Genomic DNA, 16,591 nt, shown 5'->3' with positions numbered 1-16,591 from the left:
CTAGATCCAAGGTTATTGTTGGTATGTAGCGCAGCCTGTACTGCGGCTATGTTTGAAGCTAGAAAAGTACGGAATTCCTCTTCATTCATATTCACGGTGTGTCGAGTAGTCGGTGCCATTTCCTTCAAAATAGTTAAATGGAACAAGTTAATCATACAGAATATTAAGAGTAGTTAATAGTATTTCGTAGCATAATATGAACTCATTTATAAAAGCTTTTTCTTCATATTAGCGTTTTATAAGTTTAAATTCGGGTAGTACCTACCCGTTAAGTTCATACTTAGTAGCTAATATACAATTCAACTACTACAATTCTATATGAAAAACTGATTATAATAATATTTCGCGTTCAAACTTTTATACAATATTTTACAAACTTACAATACCGCTTATTTTACATAAAGCATGAAATATAGCACACAATAACTTTGATACAAGATAGTTGTGAAAACAATTCTAGCTAGTACACAAGTCGTTCAGCAAAGGCAATAAAGACACGTAATTCATACGTCCAGAAACAAGTCATGCATTCTGGTTTTACTAGGACTACTTCCCATCCTTGGTCTTGTGCAACATAACCGTTATGGCCGTTGATAAGACAGCGTGTTGTAACGTCATCAAAGGGACGAGGGTTACGTAATGTCCAACAGTCCCGTAATAATCTAAAAACCTCATTTCTTACCCCAATTACCGACTCCGTCACTTGTGGAAACGTTTTGTTTAATAGTTGTAGCCCGATGTTCTTGTTCTCACTTTGGTGAGAAGCGAACATTACTAATCCGTAAGCATAACATGCTTCTTTATGTTGCATGTTAGCCGCTTTTTCTAAATCACGAAGTCCAATATTAGGATATATTGAGTCAAAATAATTTCTTAACCCGTTGCGTAAAATAGCATTTGGGTTCCCCGCAATATATGCGTCAAAGTAAACACATCGTAACTTATGGGTTTCCCAATGTGATATCCCCCATCTTTCAAACGAAAGTCTCTTATAAACCAAGACATTCTTGGAACGTTCTTCGAATGTCTTACAAACTGATCTCGCCTTAAATAGTTGTGCCGAAGAATTCTGGCCGACTCTAGACAAGATTTCATCAATCATGTTTCCGGGTAGGTCTCTTAAAATATTGGGTTGTCTATCCATTTTGTGTTTTTAAACTGTAAAATAGACAAGAGTTAGATTCATAAAAAAAATACTTATTAATACAAGCAATTTTTACATATATCATAAAGCATAAGAACACTATATTCCATATATTACACCACACGAATACAACTATCTTATTCCGACTCGCTCGTTTCTTCTTCTTCGGTTTTGGTTCGTTTTGCCAAGTTTCTAGGGATATATGATGTTCCCCTAATACGAGCCGTCGTTGTCCACATTGGTTTAGAAAAACCTGGTGGTTTAGAGGTTCCCGGGTCATTGTTACAACTTAAGGACTTCGGGGGTTGACGATACATATAAAGTTCATCGGGGTTGGAATTAGATTTCTTTATTTTTATGCCCTTTCCCTTATTATTTTCTTTTGCCTTTTTAAATTCAGTTGGGGTAATTTCTATAACATCATCGGAATTCTCGTCGGAATCCGATTCATCGGAGAATTGGTAATCCTCCCAATATTTTGCTTCCTTGGCGGAAACACCATTGACCATAATTAACTTTGGTCGGTTGGTTGAGGATTTTCTTTTACTTAACCGTTTTATTATTTCCCCCACCGGTTCTATTTCTTCATCCGGTTCCGATTCTTCTTCCGGTTCCGATTCTTCTTCCGGTTCCTCTTCGGGAACTTGTGAATCAGTCCACAAATCATTCCAATTTACATTTGACTCTTCATTATTATTAGGTGAGTCAATGGGACTTGTTCTAGAGGTAGACATCTATCACATAATATCAAACACGTTAAGAGATTAATATATCACATACTATTCATATGTTAAAAATATATAGTTTCCAACAAAAATGTTAAGCAATCATTTTTAAAGAAAACACGGTCGAAGTCCAGACTCACTAATGCATCCTAACAAACTCGATAAGACACACTAATGCAAATTTTCTGGTTCTCTAAGACCAACGCTCGGATACCAACTGAAATGTCCCGTTCTTATTGATTAAAAACGTTCCATATTAATTGATTTCGTTGCGAGGTTTTGACCTCTATATGAGACGTTTTTCAAAGACTGCATTCATTTTTAAACAAACCATAACCTTTATTTCATCAATAAAGGTTTAAAAAGCTTTACGTAGATTATCAAATAATGATAATCTAAAATATCCTGTTTACACACGACCATTACATAATGGTTTACAATACAAATATGTTACAACAAAATAAGTTTCTTGAATGCAGTTTTTACACAATATCATACAAGCATGGACTCCAAATCTTGTCCTTATTTAAGTATGCGACAGCGGAAGCTCTTAATAATCACCTGAGAATAAACATGCTTAAAACGTCAACAAAAATGTTGGTGAGTTATAGGTTTAACCTATATATATCAAATCGTAACAATAGACCACAAGATTTCATTTTTCAATACACATCCCATACATAGAGATAAAAATCATTCATATGGTGAACACCTGGTAACCGACAATAACAAGATGCATATATAAGAATATCCCCATCATTCCGGGACACCCTTCGGATATGATATAAATTTCGAAGTACTAAAGCATCCGGTACTTTGGATGGGGTTTGTTAGGCCCAATAGATCTATCTTTAGGATTCGCGTCAATTAGGGTGTCTGTTCCCTAATTCTTAGATTACCAGACTTAATAAAAAGGGGCATATTCGATTTCGATAATTCAACCATAGAATGTAGTTTCACGTACTTGTGTCTATTTTGTAAATCATTTATAAAACCTGCATGTATTCTCATCCCAAAAATATTAGATTTTAAAAGTGGGACTATAACTCACTTTCACAGATTTTTACTTCGTCGGGAAGTAAGACTTGGCCACTGGTTGATTCACGAACCTATAACAATATATACATATATATCAAAGTATGTTCAAAATATATTTACAACACTTTTAATATATTTTGATGTTTTAAGTTTATTAAGTCAGCTGTCCTCGTTAGTAACCTACAACTAGTTGTCCACAGTTAGATGTACAGAAATAAATCGATAAATATTATCTTGAATCAATCCACGACCCAGTGTATACGTATCTCAGTATTGATCACAACTCAAACTATATATATTTTGGAATCAACCTCAACCCTGTATAGCTAACTCCAACATTCACATATAGAGTGTCTATGGTTGTTCCGAAATATATATAGATGTGTCGACATGATAGGTCGAAACATTGTATACGTGTCTATGGTATCTCAAGATTACATAATATATAATACAAGTTGATTAAGTTATGGTTGGAATAGATTTGTTACCAATTTTCACGTAGCTAAAATGAGAAAAATTATCCAATCTTGTTTTACCCATAACTTCTTCATTTTAAATCCGTTTTGAGTGAATCAAATTGCTATGGTTTCATATTGAACTCTATTTTATGAATCTAAACAAAAAAAGTATAGGTTTCTAGTCGGAAAAATAAGTTACAAGTCGTTTTTGTAAAGGTAGTCATTTCAGTCGAAAGAACGACGTCTAGATGACCATTTTAGAAAACATACTTCCACTTTGAGTTTAACCATAATTTTTGGATATAGTTTCATGTTCATAATAAAAATCATTTTCTCAGAATAACAACTTTTAAATCAAAGTTTATCATAGTTTTTAATTAACTAACCCAAAACAGCCCGCGGTGTTACTACGACGGCGTAAATCCGGTTTTACGGTGTTTTTCGTGTTTCCAGGTTTTAAATCATTAAGTTAGCATATCATATAGATATAGAACATGTGTTTAGTTGATTTTAAAAGTCAAGTTAGAAGGATTAACTTTTGTTTGCGAACAAGTTTAGAATTAACTAAACTATGTTCTAGTGATTACAAGTTTAAACCTTCGAATAAGATAGCTTTATATGTATGAATCGAATGATGTTATGAACATCATTACTACCTTAAGTTCCTTGGATGAACCTACTGGAAAAGAGAAAAATGGATCTAGCTTCAATGGATCCTTGGATGGCTCAAAGTTCTTGAAGCAAAATCATGACACGAAAACAAGTTCAAGTAAGATCATCACTTGAAATAAGATTGTTATAGTTATAGAAATTGAACCAAAGTTTGAATATGATTATTACCTTGTATTAGAATGATAACCTACTATAAGAAACAAAGATTTCTTGAGGTTGGATGATCACCTTACAAGATTGGAAGTGAGCTAGCAAACTTGAAAGTATTCTTGATTTTATGAAACTAGAACTTTTGGAATTTATGAAGAACACTTAGAACTTGAAGATAGAACTTGAGAGAGTTCAATTAGATGAAGAAAATTGAAGAATGAAAGTGTTTGTAGGTGTTTTTGGTCGTTGGTGTATGGATTAGATATAAAGGATATGTAATTTTGTTTTCATGTAAATAAGTCATGAATGATTACTCATATTTTTGTAATCTTATGAGATATTTCATGCTAGTTGCCAAATGATGGTTCCCACATGTGTTAGGTGACTCACATGGGCTGCTAAGAGCTGATCATTGGAGTGTATATACCAATAGTACATACATCTAAAAGCTGTGTATTGTACGAGTACGAATACGGGTGCATACGAGTAGAATTGTTGATGAAACTGAACGAGAATGTAATTGTAAGCATTTTTGTTAAGTAGAAGTATTTTGATAAGTGTATTGAAGTCTTTCAAAAGTGTATAAATACATATTAAAACACTACATGTATATACATTTTAACTGAGTCGTTAAGTCATCGTTAGTCGTTACATGTAAGTGTTGTTTTGAAACCTTTAGGTTAACGATCTTGTTAAATGTTGTTAACCCAATGTTTATAATAACAAAAGAGATTTTAAATTATTATATTATCATGATATTATGATGTACGAATATCTCTTAATATGATATATATACATTAAATGTCGTTACAACGATAAACGTTACATATATGTCTCGTTTCAAAATCATTAAGTTAGTAGTCTTGTTTTTACATATGTAGTTCATTGTTAATATAATTAATGATATGTTTACTTATCATAATATCATGTTAACTATATATATAACCATATATATGTCATCATATAGTTTTTTACAAGTTTTAACGTTCGTGAATCACCGGTCAACTTGGGTGGTCAATTGTCTATATGAAACCTATTTCAATTAATCAAGTCTTAACAAGTTTGATTGCTTAACATGTTGGAAACATTTAATCATGTAAACATCAATCTCAATTAATATATATAAACATGGAAAAGTTCGGGTCACTACATGTACTAGCTAGAATTGTCTTCACAACTATCTTGTATCAAAGTTATTGTGTGCTATATTTCATGCTTTATGTAAAATAAGCGGTATTGTAAGTTTGTAAAATATTGTATAAAAGTTTGAACGCGAAATATTATTACAATCAGTTTTTCATATAGAATTGTAGTAGTTGAATTGTATATTAGCTACTAAGTATGAACTTAACGGGTAGGTACTACCCGAATTTAAACTTATAAAACGCTAATATGAAGAAAAAGCTTTTATAAATGAGTTCATATTATGCTACGAAATACTATTAACTACTCTTAATATTCTGTATGATTAACTTGTTCCATTTAACTATTTTGAAGGAAATGGCACCGACTACTCGACACACCGTGAATATGAATGAAGAGGAATTCCGTACTTTTCTAGCTTCAAACATAGCCGCAGTACAGGCTGCGCTACATACCAACAATAACCTTGGATCTAGCAGTACAGGAAATCGTGTAGGATGCACCTACAAAGAATTCACTGCCTGCAAACCTTTGGAATTTAATGGAACCGAAGGACCGATCGGATTGAAACGGTGGACCGAGAAGGTTGAATCGGTGTTTGCCATAAGTAAGTGTACTGAAGAGGACAAAGTGAAGTACGCTACGCATACCTTCACAGGTTCTGCGTTAACATGGTGGAATACCTATCTAGAGCAAGTGGGACAAGACGATGCGTACGCACTACCGTGGTCAGCATTCAAGCACTTGATGAACGAGAAGTACCGTCCCAGAACCGAGGTCAATAAGCTCAAGACAGAACTTAGAGGGTTACGAACCCAAGGATTTGATATTACCACGTACGAAAGACGATTCACAGAATTGTGCCTATTGTGTCCGGGAGCATTCGAAGATGAGGAAGAGAAGATCGACGCGTTTGTGAAAGGATTACTGGAAAGAATCCAAGAAGATATAAGTTCACACGAGCCCGCCTCCATACAACAGGCATGTAGAATGGCTCACAAACTAGTGAACCAGATTGAAGAAAGAATTAAAGAACAGACTGCTGAAGAGGCCAATGTGAAGCAAGTCAAAAGAAAGTGGGAGGAAAACGGTGATAAGAATCACCAATACAACAACAACAGCAATTACAACAATAATCGCAACAATTATCCCAACAATCGCAACATCAATCGCAACTACAACAAACGGCCCAACAACAACAACAACAACAACAACAACAGCAACTACAACAATCATCCCAACAACAATAATAACCGCAACAACAACAACAATCAGAAGCAGCTATGCCAAAGGTGTGAAAAGAATCACTCGGGGTTCTGCACCAAATTTTGCAACAAGTGTAAAAGAAATGGTCATAGCGCGGCGAAGTGTGAGGTCTACGGACCAGGGGTTAATAGAACGAAAGGAACAAATGGTGTCGGAACGAGTAATGGCGGAGCAAGTAGTGTCGGAGCAAGTTATGCCAATGTAGTTTGTTATAAATGTGGAAAACCAGGCCACATTATTAGAAATTGCCCGAACCAGGAGAACACGAATGGACAAGGTCGTGGAAGAGTTTTCAATATTAATGCGGTAGAGGCACAGGAAGACCCGGAGCTTGTTACGGGTACGTTTCTTATTGACAATAAATCTGCTTACGTTTTATTTGATTCGGGTGCGGATAGAAGCTATATGAGTAGAGATTTTTGTGCTAAATTAAGTTGTCCATTGACGCCTTTGGATAGTAAATTTTAACTCGAATTAGCAAATGGTAAATTAATTTCAGCAGATAATATATGTCGGAATCGAGAAATTAAACTGGTTAGCGAAACATTTAAGATTGATTTGATACCAGTAGAGTTAGGGAGTTTTGATGTGATAATCGGTATGGACTGGTTGAAAGAAGTGAAAGCAGAGATCGTCTGTTACAAAAATGCAATTCGCATTATACGAGAAAAAGGAAAACCCTTAATGGTGTACGGAGAAAAGGGCAACACGAAGCTACATCTTATTAGTAATTTGAAGGCACAAAAACTAATAAGAAAAGGTTGCTATGCTGTTCTAGCACATGTCGAGAAAGTACAAACTGAAGAAAAGAGCATCAATGATGTTCCCATTGCAAAAGAATTTCCCGATGTATTTCCGAAAGAATTACCGGGATTACCCCCACATCGATCCGTTGAATTTCAAATAGATCTTGTACCAGGAGCTGCACCAATAGCTCGTGCTCCTTACAGACTCGCACCCAGCGAGATGAAAGAACTGCAAAGCCAATTACAAGAACTTTTAGAGCGTGGTTTCATTCGACCAAGCACATCACCGTGGGGAGCTCCTGTTTTGTTTGTCAAGAAGAAAGATGGTACATTCAGGTTGTGTATCGACTACTGAGAGTTGAACAAACTTACCATCAAGAACCGCTACCCACTACCGAGAATCGACGACTTATTTGATCAACTACAAGGCTCGTCTGTTTATTCAAAGATTGACTTACGTTCCGGGTATCATCAAATGCGGGTGAAAGAAGATGATATTCCAAAGACTGCTTTCAGAACACGTTACGGTCATTACGAGTTTATGGTCATGCCGTTTGGTTTAACTAATGCACCAGCTGTGTTCATGGACCTTATGAACCGAGTGTGTGGACCATACCTTGATAAGTTTGTCATTATTTTCATTGATGACATACTTATTTACTCAAAGAATGACCAAGAACACGGTGAACATTTGAGAAAGGTGTTAGAAGTATTGAGGAAGGAAGAATTGTACGCTAAGTTTTCAAAGTGTGCATTTTGGTTGGAAGAAGTTCAATTCCTTGGTCACATAGTAAACAAAGAAGGTATTAAGGTGGATCCGGCAAAGATAGAAACTGTTGAAAAGTGGGAAACCCCGAAAACTCCGAAACACATACGCCAGTTTTTAGGACTAGCTGGTTACTACAGAAGGTTCATCCAAGACTTTTCCAGAATAGCAAAACCCTTGACTGCATTAACGCATAAAGGGAAGAAATTTTAATGGAATGATGAACAAGAGAAAGCGTTTCAGTTATTAAAGAAAAAGCTAACTACGGCACCTATATTGTCATTGCCTGAAGGGAATGATGATTTTGTGATTTATTGTGATGCATCAAAGCAAGGTCTCGGTTGTGTATTAATGCAACGAACGAAGGTGATTGCTTATGCGTCTAGACAATTGAAGATTCACGAACAAAATTATACGACGCATGATTTGGAATTAGGCGCGGTTGTTTTTGCATTAAAGACTTGGAGGCACTACTTATATGGGGTCAAAAGTATTATATATACCGACCACAAAAGTCTTCAACACATATTTAATCAGAAACAACTGAATATGAGGCAGCGTAGGTGGATTGAATTATTGAATGATTATGACTTTGAGATTCGTTACCACCCGGGGAAGGCAAATGTGGTAGCCGATGCCTTGAGCAGGAAGGACAGAGAACCCATTCGAGTAAAATCTATGAATATAATGATTCATAATAACATTACTACTCAAATAAAGGAGGCGCAACAAGGAGTTTTAAAAGAGGGAAATTTAAAGGATGAAATACCCAAAGGATCGGAGAAGCATCTTAATATTCGGGAAGACGGAACCCGGTATAGGGCTGAAAGGATTTGGGTACCAAAATTTGGAGATATGAGAGAAATGGTACTTAGAGAAGCTCATAAAACCAGATACTCAATACATCCTGGAACGGGGAAGATGTACAAGGATCTCAAGAAACATTTTTGTTGGCCGGGTATGAAAGCCGATGTTGCTAAATACGTAGGAGAATGTTTGACGTATTCTAAGGTCAAAGCTGAGCATCAGAAACCATCAGGTCTACTTCAACAACCCGAAATCCCGGAATGGAAATGGGAAAACATTACCATGGATTTCATCACTAAATTGCCAAGGACTGCAAGTGGTTTTGATACTATTTGGGTAATAGTTGATCGTCTCACCAAATCAGCACACTTCCTACCAATAAGAGAAGATGACAAGATGGAGAAGTTAGCACGACTATATTTGAAGGAAGTCGTCTCCAGACATGGAATACCAATCTCTATTATCTCTGATAGGGATGGCAGATTTATTTCAAGATTCTGGCAGACATTACAGCAAGCATTAGGAACTCGTCTAGACATGAGTACTGCCTATCATCCACAAACTGATGGGCAGAGCGAAAGGACGATACAAACGCTTGAAGACATGCTACGAGCATGTGTTATTGATTTCGGAAACAGTTGGGATCGACATCTACCGTTAGCAGAATTTTCCTACAACAACAGCTACCATTCAAGCATTGAGATGGCACCGTTTGAAGCACTTTATGGTAGAAAGTGCAGGTCTCCGATTTGTTGGAGTGAAGTGGGGGATAGACAGATTACGGGTCCGGAGATTATACAAGAAACTACCGAGAAGATCATCCAAATTCAACAACGGTTGAAAACCGCCCAAAGTCGACAAAAGAGCTACGCTGACATTAAAAGAAAAGATATAGAATTTGAAATTGGAGAGATGGTCATGCTTAAAGTTGCACCTTGGAAAGGCGTTGTTCGATTTGGTAAACGAGGGAAATTAAATCCAAGGTATATTGGACCATTCAAGATTATTGATCGTGTCGGACCAGTAGCTTACCGACTAGAGTTACCTCAACAACTCGCGGCTGTACATAACACTTTTCACGTCTCGAATTTAAAGAAATGTTTTGCTAAAGAAGATCTCACTATTCCGTTAGATGAAATCCAAATCAACGAAAAACTTCAATTCATCAAAGAACCCGTCGAAATAATGGATCGTGAGGTTAAAAGACTTAAGCAAAACAAGATACCAATTGTTAAGGTTCGATGGAATGCTCGTAGAGGACCCGAGTTCACCTGGGAGCGTGAAGATCAGATGAAGAAGAAATACCCGCATCTATTTCCAGAAGATTCGTCAACACCTTCAACAGCTTAAAATTTCGGGACGAAATTTATTTAACGGGTAGGTACTGTAGTGACCCGAACTTTTCCATGTTTATATATATTAATTGAGATTAATATTTACATGATTAAATGTTTCCAACATGTTAAGCAATCAAACTTGTTAAGACTTGATTAATTGAAATATGTTTCATATAGACAATTGACCACCCAAGTTGATCGGTGATTCACGAACGTTAAAACTTGTAAAAACTATATGATGAAATATATATGGATATATATATATATATAGTTAACATGATACTATGATAAGAAAACATATCATAAAGTATATTAACAATGAACTACATATGTAAAAACAAGACTACTAACTTAATGATTTTTAAACGAGACATATATGTAACGATTATCGTTGTAAAGACATTTAATGTATATATATCATATTAAGAGATATTCATACATGATAATATCATGATAATATAATAATTTAAAATCTCATTTTATATTATAAACATTGGGTTAACAACATTTAACAAGATCGTTAACCTAAAGGTTTCAAAACAACACTTACATGTAACGACTAACGATGACTTAACGACTCAGTTAAAATGTATATACATGTAGTGTTTTAATATGTATTTATACACTTTTGAAAGACTTCAATACACTTATCAAAATACTTCTACTTAACAAAAATGCTTACAATTACATCCTCGTTCAGTTTCATCAACAATTCTACTCGTATGCACCCGTATTCGTACTCGTACAATACACAGCTTTTAGATGTATGTACTATTGGTATATACACTCCAATGATCAGCTCTTAGCAGCCCATGTGAGTCACCTAACACATGTGGGAACCATCATTTGGCAACTAGCATGAAATATCTCATAAAATTACAAAAATATGAGTAATCATTCATGACTTATTTACATGAAAACAAAATTACATATCCTTTATATCTAATCCATACACCAACGACCAAAAACACCTACAAACACTTTCATTCTTCAATTTTCTTCATCTAATTGATCTCTCTCAAGTTCTATCTTCAAGTTCTAAGTGTTCTTCATAAATTCCAAAAGTTCTAGTTTCATAAAATCAAGAATACTTTCAAGTTTGCTAGCTCACTTCCAATCTTGTAAGGTGATCATCCAACCTCAAGAAATCTTTGTTTCTTACAGTAGGTTATCATTCTAATACAAGGTAATAATCATATTCAAACTTTGGTTCAATTTCTATAACTATAACAATCTTATTTCAAGTGATGATCTTACTTGAACTTGTTTTCGTGTCATGATTCTGCTTCAAGAACTTCGAGCCATCCAAGGATCCATTGAAGCTAGATCCATTTTTCTCTTTTCCAGTAGGTTTTTCCAAGGAAATTAAGGTAGTAATGATGTTCATAACATCATTCGATTCATACATATAAAGCTATCTTATTCGAAGGTTTAAACTTGTAATCACTAGAACATAGTTTAGTTAATTCTAAACTTGTTCGCAAACAAAAGTTAATCCTTCTAACTTGACTTTTAAAATCAACTAAACACATGTTCTATATCTATATGATATGCTAACTTAATGATTTAAAACTTGGAAACACAAAAAACACCGTAAAACCGGATTTACGCCGTCGTAGTAACACCGCGGGCTGTTTTGGGTTAGTTAATTAAAAACTATGATAAACTTTGATTTAAAAGTTGTTATTCTGAGAAAATGATTTTTATTATGAACATGAAACTATATCCAAAAATTATGGTTAAACTCAAAGTGGAAGTATGTTTTCTAAAATGGTCATCTAGACGTCGTTCTTTCGACTGAAATGACTACCTTTACAAAAACGACTTGTAACTTATTTTTTCGACTATAAACCTATACTTTTCTGTTTAGATTCATAAAATAGAGTTCAATATGAAACCATAGCAATTTGATTCACTCAAAACGGATTTAAAATGAAGAAGTTATGGGTAAAACAAGATTGGATAATTTTTCTCATTTTAGCTACGTGAAAATTGATAACAAATCTATTCCAACCATAACTTAATCAACTTGTATTGTATATTATGTAATCTTGAGATACCATAGACACGTATACAATGTTTCGACCTATCATGTCGACACATCTATATATATTTCGGAACAACCATAGACACTCTATATGTGAATGTTGGAGTTAGCTATACAGGGTTGAGGTTGATTCCAAAATATATATAGTTTGAGTTGTGATCAATACTGAGATACGTATACACTGGGTCGTGGATTGATTCAAGATAATATTTATCGATTTATTTCTGTACATCTAACTGTGGACAACTAGTTGTAGGTTACTAACGAGGACAGCTGACTTAATAAACTTAAAACATCAAAATATATTAAAAGTGTTGTAAATATATTTTGAACATACTTTGATATATATGTATATATTGTTATAGGTTCGTGAATCAACCGGTGGTCAAGTCTTACTTCCCGACGAAGTAAAAATCTGTGAAAGTGAGTTATAGTCCCACTTTTAAAATCTAATATTTTTGGGATGAGAATACATGCAGGTTTTATAAATGATTTACAAAATAGACACAAGTACGTGAAACTACATTCTATGGTTGAATTATCGAAATCGAATATGCCCCTTTTTATTAAGTCTGGTAATCTAAGAATTAGGGAACATACACCCTAATTGACGCGAATCCTAAAGATAGATCTATTGGGCTTAACAAACCCCATCCAAAGTACCGGATGATTTAGTACTTCGAAATTTATATCATATCCGAAGGGTGTCCCGGAATGATGGGGATATTCTTATATATGCATCTTGTTAATGTCGGTTACCAGGTGTTCACCATATGAATGATTTTTATCTCTATGTATGGGATGTGTATTGAAATATGAAATCTTGTGGTCTATTGTTACGATTTGATATATATAGGTTAAACCTATAACTCACCAACATTTTTGTTGACGTTTAAAGCATGTTTATTCTCAGGTGAATATTAAGAGCTTCCGCTGTTGCATACTAAAATAAGGACAAGATTTGGAGACCATGTTTGTATGATATTGTGTAAAAACTGCATTCAAGAAACTGATTTCGATGTAACATATTTGTATTGTAAACCATTATGTAATGGTCGTGTGTAAACAGGATATTTTAGATTATCATTATTTGATAATCTACGTAAAGCTTTTTAAACCTTTATTTATGAAATAAAGGTTATGGTTTGTTTTAAAAATGAATGCAGTCTTTGAAAAACGTCTCATATAGAGGTCAAAACCTCGCAACGAAATCAATTAATATGGAACGTTTTTAATCAATAAGAACGGGACATTTCAAAAACCTCGCAACGAAATCAATTAATATGGAACGTTTTTAATCAATAAGAACGGGACATTTCACAAGTCTATATGGAGCACGAGCTATTGGTGCGGCTCCTGGTACAAGATCTATTTGAAATTCAACAGATCGGTGTGGAGGTAGTCCCGGTAATTCGTCCGGAAACACCTCAGGAAATTCTCTTACAACAGGAACGTCATCAATTTTCTTTTCTTCTTTTTCAACCTTCTCGACGTGTGCTAGTATGGCATAGCAACCTTTTCTTATTAGTTTGCGCGCCTTCAAACTACTAATAAGATTTAATTTGGCATTACCCTTTTCTCCGTACACCATTAAGGGTAACCCGTTTTCTCTCAGAATGCGAATCGCCTTCTCATGACAAACAACTTTGGCTTTCACCTTGGACATCCAGTCCATTCCAATAATTACGTCGAAGCTTCCCAATTCCACCGGTATCAAATCAATTGCAAACGTTTCGCTAACTAAACTAATTTTTTGATTTCGGCAAATTTTATCAACCTTAATTAGTTTACCGTTTGCTACTTCAACTATACACTTTTTATCCAAAGGCGTTAACGGGCAATTTAATTTGGCACAAAATTCTCTACTCATATAACTTCTATCGGCACCCGAATCAAATAAAACATAAGCAGGTGTATTGTTGATAAGAAACGTACCCGTAACAAGCTCCAGGTCTTCCTGTGCTTTCTCCCCATTAATGTTGAAGGCTCTCCCACGGCCTTGCCTATTTCCATTCCTGCACTGGTTTATGGTATGGCCCGGTTTTCCACATCAATAGCAAACAACGCCGTTATTATTTGTTCCTGCATTATTTACTCCTTTGTTTCTATTTGGTTCGTAGACTTCATACTTTGCCGCAATATGGCCATTCCTATTACACTTGGTACATAATTCTCTAGAAAACCATTCCGGATGAAACGTATCACACCTGGGGCATATAGTTCTTTGCCTTTTGTTGTCGTTGTTGTTGTTGTTGTTGTTGTTGTTATTAGGATTATTGTTGTTGAGTCGTTTGTTGTTGTTATTGTTGTGATTGGGATTGTTGTTGTTGTTGTTATTATTATTGCGATGGTTGTTGCGGTTATTGTTGCGGTTGTTGTTGCGATTATTGTTGTTGTTGGGGTGGTTGCGATTGTTGTTGTAGTTGTTGTTTTGATTGTTGTTGTTGTACTGGTGACCCTGATCACTTCTTTCCTCCCACTTTCTTTTTCCCTGTTTCATTATGGCCTCCTCGGCCGCTTCTTTCTTTATCCTTACTGTAATTTGGCCTATCAATTTGTGGGCTATACGGCTCGCTTTCTGCATTGTTGCAGGATCGTTAGCACCTACATGCTCTTGGATACGTTACGGAAACCCTTTTATGAATGCTTCAATTTTTGCTTCTTCGTCCTCAAATGCTCCAGGACACATTAAAGCCAGTTCATTGAAACGTCGCTCGTAGGTAGTGACATCTAACCCTTGGGTTGTCAGTGCTTTAAGCTCTGTCTCGAGCTTGTTGATTTCGGTTCTGGGACGGTACTCTTCCGTCATCATGTGCTTGAAAGCGGACCATGGAAGTGCGTAGGCGGTATTCTGTCCTACGTAATCCATGTAGGTATTCCACCATGTCAAAGCAGTACCCCTGAAAGTATGTGTGGCATATTTAACTTTATCTTCTTCTGCGTAGTTGCTGATTGCGAACACGGCTTCGACCTTCTCTGTCCACCGCTTTAGTCCAACGGATCCTTCAGTTCCTTCAAACTCATTGGGTTTGCAGGCCATAAAAGCTTTGTAGGAACATCCTACCCGGTTGCCATTGTTTCCTCCACTGCTGGAACCCGATTGGTTATTGTTGTTCATTGCATTCACCACTGCAGCCATATTTGCAGCGAAAGCTTGAAGTTCTTCTGTGTTCAATTGTTGTTGTCTAGTAGCTGGAGGAGCCATTTCCTTCAAAAATAGCCGACTGAGTTAATCATATAGAATTTTAGAAGTAGCCAAAAAGTATTTTGTAGCTTAATATGAACTTATTATTATAAAAGCTTTTTCTTCATATTAGCGTTTTATAACTATAATAATGTTCATACTTAGCAGCTAACACACAAATTAACTACTAAAATTCTAATATGAAAAACTATGGTAAATTATTACGTTACTACGTAATAATAAGTTGTAATAATAATGATAAACCATCCATGCTTATTCTTATTATTATACAATCATAAGGAAACTTACATTGCGGATTTTCTTACAAACTTAAACACACAATATAATACATATTATACAATGCATGGAATACATGATACCTGCCGATGGTTCAAGAACGGCGAGATTTCTTAGATGTTGACGTTGTTTCTTTCTCGACCAAACGTTTAGATTTTCGTTTGGATAGTTCTTTTTCCAATTCCTCCCAATTGGTTCTTTCGGCTAATTGTTTGGGGGCAAAACCAACAGTCGTTATACGAGCGGTCATTTTATAAACTGGTCTCTTAGGTGATTCAGGTGGATGATCACAAACATTTTGGGTCATAATAGGTTCATCGGGTTTGGGATCGGGTATAACAGCCAAAGATTTTCCCAAATCACGTTGTGGTTCGGTAATTTCCACAACTTCTTTAGGATCCTCTTCTTCGGGTTTCTCTTCGGGATCTTCTTCTGGATCCTCTTCTGGAACCTCTACTGGCAATTGTGAATCTTCCCAATTTTCCCAACAATTTTCCACTTTAATGGTAGCACCAAAAGTTAACTTTTCCGTTGGTTCATAAGTCGTACGCTTTGACTCAGCCTCCGAATCACTTGATAAGTAAATGAAATCTGAATCACTAGAGATGCTTATATGATCGGATGAAGTCATCTATCACATAATAGCAGGCACGTTAAGAGAATGATATATCTTATAATATTTATATGTTAATAATCTTATGTTTCCAACAATTATATTAAGCAATCATTTTTAAAATAATTACGGTCGAAGTCCAGACTCACTAATGCATCAAAAATCAGTTAGACACACTAATGAAAAATTTTCTGATTC

Source organism: Rutidosis leptorrhynchoides, chromosome 1 (assembly GCF_046630445.1).
Source record: "Rutidosis leptorrhynchoides isolate AG116_Rl617_1_P2 chromosome 1, CSIRO_AGI_Rlap_v1, whole genome shotgun sequence".
NCBI classification, from domain to species: Eukaryota; Viridiplantae; Streptophyta; class Magnoliopsida; order Asterales; family Asteraceae; genus Rutidosis; species Rutidosis leptorrhynchoides.
The sequence above is the reverse complement of the archived record's forward strand: the minus strand, read 5'-3'. Positions refer to the sequence as shown.